Source organism: Solanum stenotomum, chromosome 7 (genome assembly GCF_019186545.1).
Source record: "Solanum stenotomum isolate F172 chromosome 7, ASM1918654v1, whole genome shotgun sequence".
NCBI classification, from domain to species: Eukaryota; Viridiplantae; Streptophyta; class Magnoliopsida; order Solanales; family Solanaceae; genus Solanum; species Solanum stenotomum.
Window position 1 is genome coordinate 20,505,737 of NC_064288.1, and position 6,800 is coordinate 20,512,536.

Genomic DNA, 6,800 nt, shown 5'->3' on the forward strand with positions numbered 1-6,800 from the left:
CAGTACCTCCTTTGTCCGACAAGTAGAAACGAGGCGAGTTCTAACGTTTGCAACTGTTAAAATGACTTCTAAGCGAAAGAATTAACAGTACATGCATAAACACGACTCAAGAATTACTTAATTATTATTCATACTTTGTTAATTGCTCATGGTTCCGACAACCCTAGTTGTGGTATTAGCTACTCATGCATGAAAGTTCACAATTCATAATTAGATAAGAAAAATTCATGAACTTACAAGTAGAATTGATGAAACCCGAAATCTTCAATTGAATTTCAAAGTGAAAATCTTATAAAACAATATTCGGAAAGTTAATTGCTAAGAGTTTGCAAATTAATTCCCAAAGAACAAAACTAAAACTTTAAAATAATGTCTAACCCCCAAAAACGAGGATCAAAACTCCTTTTTATAGAAAAAAAGTCCTAAATAAAAAAGGAAACAAAAGAAGGAAATAAACTGTTGGAACGCGGCTTTTGTCAACGGCACAACCTATGGACCGAGGTCACCCTCCGTGGTTCAACACTTAGAAACTTTCATCAGGTACTGGAGAATCAACTCCCAGATCATCAATGACGGATGCGCGGGATGAACCGTGGGTCGACCTACGGTCCGTCATATACTCTGTGGTTTCGTACTTGATAGGACTTCCTTGATGTTCCACCTACGATGCATCACCTATGGTATATGGACTGGACTACGGTCCGTCCTGGATTTCTGTGGACTGAATAGTGGAACTTCAACCCCCAGACCAGTACCTACGACTACCCATCTATGGCCCATCGTTGGACCTACGGTCTGTGGGTCACTCCGTTGGTGGCTGCTTCTGCACATTTTCAGCTCTCAACTCCATCAACTTCATCCAAGCCTATTTCCTTCAAACATTATTTTTAATACAAAATAGCCCTAGACACACACAAACTCTAAGTGAAACACATAAAAAATAATGTAAACTCACGTATATCAACACCCTCAAGTTAAATTTTTCATTTGTCCTAAAGCGACACACTACGAGTCTAAACGACACTTATGTAGAAGCACTCATACAAACTCAAGCAATCACATGGCTTTATCAATCAATTCCATCACATTAGTGCAAATATTTTCTTCTAGACTCAACAAGCTAACTTATGCGGATCAAAACATGACATAGATTGACCAATAGACACCACAACATACACTTTTCACAATAAAAAAGGTACCGATTCTCCAACAATATAACTAGAGCCCTCACTTCAAAAGAAATCCCTTTTTCACACAATAGATATAAAGTTCACATTTAATGATTCATTCAACACTCATGCTCAGAAGTGACTTCAAGTACAGTTAGTGCTCAATACCATAGGTTTGCCCTTATTTTCACTGCATAGACTCTCCAAACTAGTAACTAGGATCACAATAGGACTTTCTTAGCTTGTAACGTAGGCTCAGGGTCAAGTATGGTACATTTCGGTACTTTTTAGTTACTATTCTACCCTCCTTGACATTACATTAACTTTTTTCCTCTTTCATCAACCAATTCTTGACATCTTTTCATTTTCTTTTCTTCCCCTTGACTCTCTTCAACACAGATGTGACTTTTGACTTTATAGCTCATATTTTTCACTTTTCTTCTTTTTCTTTTACTTCATTTTTCTTTGTTTCTTTCAGCACTTTTGTCATTCATCTTTTTTCTTCTTTTGAATAAAGTCACATCTTTTTCTATCTTTTCTTTTCTTTTTCTCTATTTAAAATGAAACTCTTTTCATGCCCTCTTTCTTTTGGTTTCCTTTTTCATAGCCACCCATAACTTTAGTATTTTGCATTAGTTGAGGTGCAGAATATCTGATGTCGGACCGGGGCAAAGATCAAGGTAAGTTTTTGAATTAGCCACCCTCAACTTAGGCTTTTGGCCTAAGTCAAGGTGCACATGTCCAAGGAGGGACCAAGGTTAAAACAATTATTTTAGGGAAGGTGAGTTAGGTGTATTGAAAGAAGTGGTCTACATTAGGCTCAAATATTTGGATCAAAGGGAACATTTATTTCTTTTGGTTCCATCATTTTAGGGTTGAGTGTACTTATTTGAACAAGGGCCTATGATCATTTCCTAACTTCTAGTCTAGATTATCTTAGCAGGACCAACGGGGTAAGCTCTAGATTGGCACATACTGTATGAACATTCAAACTTTTCTCACACACACATGGCACATTATTACCCAGTTCAAGTTTTAGCTTAAGTTATGAGGTAAAATCGGTTCCTTATCATGTCATATTGAGATCTAACACATTCAACTCATAAAGCCTATAGATCTTGCAGATTTCAAAACATTTGGATGGGTATCAATTTCATGCTATTTATGCCATCATGCTTTCATTCTTCTACTTACTTCTACACATACATTCCTAAACATGCCGGTTCAACATAAAAGTAAATAGTCCCTTGGGGAAAAGAACAGATGCAAGAAAACTCTAGAGGAGGATTATGAGTTGGGTTACTCAGACTTCACCCTATAACTCAAAATCCATTTACCCCACCCCTAAAAAAATAGGTGCAACTGCTCTTAATGCATAAAAAAATAAAGAGTAAAGTTTAAGGTGAAGCAAATCTGTGGCGTAATTGCACTGAAGACCTCTGAAGATGCTGGTGGGTTTGGTTTCCTAGAGCCCACTGGATCAACACTCGGGATGCCATCAATAGCACCCTAACCAAGCTTACAGTGAAGCAAATCAGTAGTGCTCAAAATACTAGATGGGCCAACTTCCACTATACAGGCTCGCTGTTGCATCCTCTCCTCATCAAGGATGGACTGCCGATGTGCTATCTCAATTTGCTGGCACTCCCTCTTCTTTGAGCGATGAACCTCCTCAGTGTTACAATTCTAATCAAAACGAGGGTGCTTTCCAGTAACACAGAAAGAGTCAGGTGGTGGCATATAATCGACTAATAAGGCAGTCATCACCACATCATCTTCCTCCGCTACAGGGGTTTCCTCTGGTGCAGGCTCAGAAGGGGCTAGTAGGGCAACAACATCAGCACAGAGGCTAGCCAACTCCATCTGGAAAGTGGACACATCAATGGCAGGGGCAAGGCTCTCCAAGACTCTCAACGCGAAGGCATCCAGGTGCTTATGGACGGCCTGGATCTTCCAATCCATCATCTGCCACATCCTCGCCTTGGACGTATCAATAGAACGCTGCATCCACGACCTCATGTGCTGCAGCAAAGTGGCCATCTGTGTCTCCAGCTTCTGGACTCGGGCTAAAGACACGACAGTGGACCCTGAAGAGAAAGTGGCACGGGAGGAGCTCTATGCTTGGCTAGTGGTCGAAGAAGGTTAAGCCTGAGCATCTGCTGCAAGGGCTAGGATGGTGGTGTCATTGGCCTGCATCTGCTCCACATCCGCAACAAGGTCATCACCTAAGGGCGGTACGACAACCTGTGGCTCTTTTCGTTGAGTAGCTAAGTTGGCATCATCCCGAATGAGGCTGATGTCCAGAGTCATGGTTGCCTTAAGCAACCAGTCACAATGCTAAATAGGCATTGAAGCATCCTTATAGAGCTGGAATATCATACATGGGAAAACAGGGTGGTGGGGGCCTTGAAGGCCCTCTTGTGGATCTCTGCGATCAGAATTCATGCAAAGTCAATCTCCAACCCCGCTACAATGGCAGCAATCATCACTGACCGGTCCCATGTAACCACATTATCCGCCTGAGTAAGGGACACTCGATTCTGCACCAACAACCAGAAGAACTTGGCAGTAAAGCTCATAGTTGCCTTCTGAATACCTAGAGTAGGAGTCCATACCCGCTCAGTATGCTCCCTATCGATGGAAATATGACTTGCAAGCAACCTCAAAAGTGTCTCACTCTGCTAAGCATCCCTCCAAAATGTCCCGCTTTGAATGATGCATATATGTAGTCATACTCTGTATAGTAATTGGTAGAGTGTGGGCTGGCCATAGATGAATTGGTAGATCGTGGTCTCTAAGTTGTCGACTTTGAAACCCTGCACCAATGTGGACTGAAGTGGAAACTGATCTATGTGCTTGGCCCGTTTAGATATGGAATTCCGAATGGTGGCAGCATAAGAGACATAGAATTCTCTAGTCATCTTCTCAATGTAGGTCCCAAGGTTCCGTGCCATCCACTCGCATATGTGCATCCAGAAAAAACTCATCAATTGATGGTACAGTATGGAGGCTGCCTGTGAGGACCCTGCGCTCCTCAGTAACAGTCTGAGCCATCCTTTGGTGCTTATTCATCATAGTGCCATTCTCATACAACTGATGCTGGCGCGGAACGCACCATCTATTCGATTAATCGGCGTTGGGGGCAAGCACAACTATGGTAGGTACCGGGCTGTCACCTGAGCTATCGTCCTCAGAAGAAGAAGTGGTACTGACACTAGTACTAGATCCGGACTGCTACTCAGAACCGAAAAGTGTGGCCCCCTCCTCAGACTGTAGGGTTGTGGCCTCGACCTCTACACTGGTAGAGACAACTTGCATAGATCACCTAGTAGTACGTGGGGAAGTGGGGGAGATCCTGGTGGTAGGTGGAATGCACTCGGTATCAATGTCCACCTCAAGCAGACATTAGAAAGTAGCGACGAATTTGGACTTTCCCTTTTGTGCGTAGGTTGGACATTTTTTGGGACCCATGGTAGATGTGGAAGACTTGTTAGTACTGAAACAAGACAATATGACACATGGAATAATTTTAGAAGAAGTTTTGGACCCAAACAGCAACTCAAAAATATTCCAGGCAGTAGCTAAACTGGTGACCTAGTCGATGGACTGGCAGTCTGTGGGTCCCTCCATAGGTCGGGAGGTCACATATTTGGGTTCCACATCCACATGGGGAAATACGGATGTGCAGAATGATCCCTTGATCAAACGATGGACCGTAGTCCACACCGTGGTTGTACACTTAAAGCAATTTTGTGTGTTTCACTGGTCCACAGACCTTGACCTACCGTCTGTAGGTTGACTTACGGTTTGGGGGTTGAAGTCGTGGGTTAGTTATGTGCCAGGTTACACTCAACTTTTAAACAATGCACAATTTCATCAAGTAATGACTCACTTTAAGTATAAACATGAATTTCAAGACATTATTTGGTAGTTCATCATCCTTAGGGTTCCATTTACACACATTCCAATTTTTTAACATACTAAAAAAATGAACCCTAAGTCAGAACTTCCAATTAGACCTATTAACTGATTATATGGGTTTTAATTTACAACACACTCACATACCGTCATTCCAAGGGTGTTTCAAACTACAAATTCAACATTCAAACACTTGATGTAACAATCCAAGGTCAAGTTCATTGTTGTGATTTCAATATGAAATTATGAAATGGTCAAAGTTTTAGTGAAATAAACTTACCTTACAAGTAATCAACAATGGTGAGTGTGTGATTGACTGCAAAAACTACTAGAACAACGTGGACACCTAACCCGGACTGTAAAATCGCTTGGGGAATAAAATGGAAGTGATTAGGGAAATGATTTGGGATAGAAGAAGGAGATATGGGAGATGGGGGAATGATATATATCTATTGGATAGTGATATGAGTGTGATTAATTGATGATCATGGGTATTTGAGGGTTAAAACCGGCTGGGGGATTTGGAAGCGGGAAGAGTTTTAAAAATGAACGGTTTTATTAAATAGGGGTCCGGGTCGGGTCAAGCAAAAGCCTTAGTTTGGACCCACAAGACCCCATCGACGGTCCGTGGGTCGACCTACGATCTATCGATTAGGTCTGTAGGTCACTCTAACACTTAGAAAAATTAGAGCCTAGGATCTACGGACACCATCCAAGGTTTGTGGATTGACCAACAGACCATCGATGGGGTCCGTAGACCACTACACAACATGTTTCTGCAGATTTTGCCTTTTTGTCCTTGCACACGTAGCAACCATTAGGACTTTCTTTTTGCATTTTCCTGATAATTTTTAGACACGGACCCTATTATTTATCTATCCAACACTAATTAAAAATATACATATATCTAAAGATCTACAAAAATAAAAAAGAAAGAAGAAAACTCTTAAATTGAAAAGAAAATCCTATAGTTGGCTAGATTGTACATCTTGGGTTCTCTCCAAAGCAGCACTTGATTTAACGTCACGGCACGACGCACACACCTTGATTACTCAAACTTCATCAAGATAATAGGTCTCAATCACTTCTTTCACACTCTCAGATTTTCCCAAGTAAACTTTGATTCTTTGTTTGTTCACTTTAAACCTCATTCCTTCCTTGTTCTCGAGCTCGACCGCTCCAAGTGGAAATTCTTAAGTGACTCTGAATAGCCCGGTCCACTTGGACTTGAGCTTGCCAGGAAACAAGCGCAACCTTGAGTTGAATAAGAGCACCAAATCACCCACAACAAATTCACGCTTTTCAATATTTTGATCATGGTACTTCTTCATCTTCTCCTTGTAAAAGGGGTAAACTTTCATATGCTTTTAGGTGAAACTCATCAAGCTCATTCATGTCATTCGGTCTTTGGCTCGATGCGGAGCCCCAATCAAAATTCAACTTCTTTAGCGCCCACATTGCTTTATGCTCTAGCTCTATAGTCAAATGACATGACTTCCCATATACAAGTTGGTAGGGGGACATACCTATGGGGGTCTTGAATGCGGTGCAATAGGCCCATAGAGAATCATCAAACCATCTTGACCAATGAGTTTTGTTGGAGTTCACAGTCTTTGCATGGATTTGCTTTATCTCTCTGTTTGACACCATAACTTGCCCACTAGACTGCGGATAATTCGGAGTGGCTACATTATGACGAACCCCATATTTTCT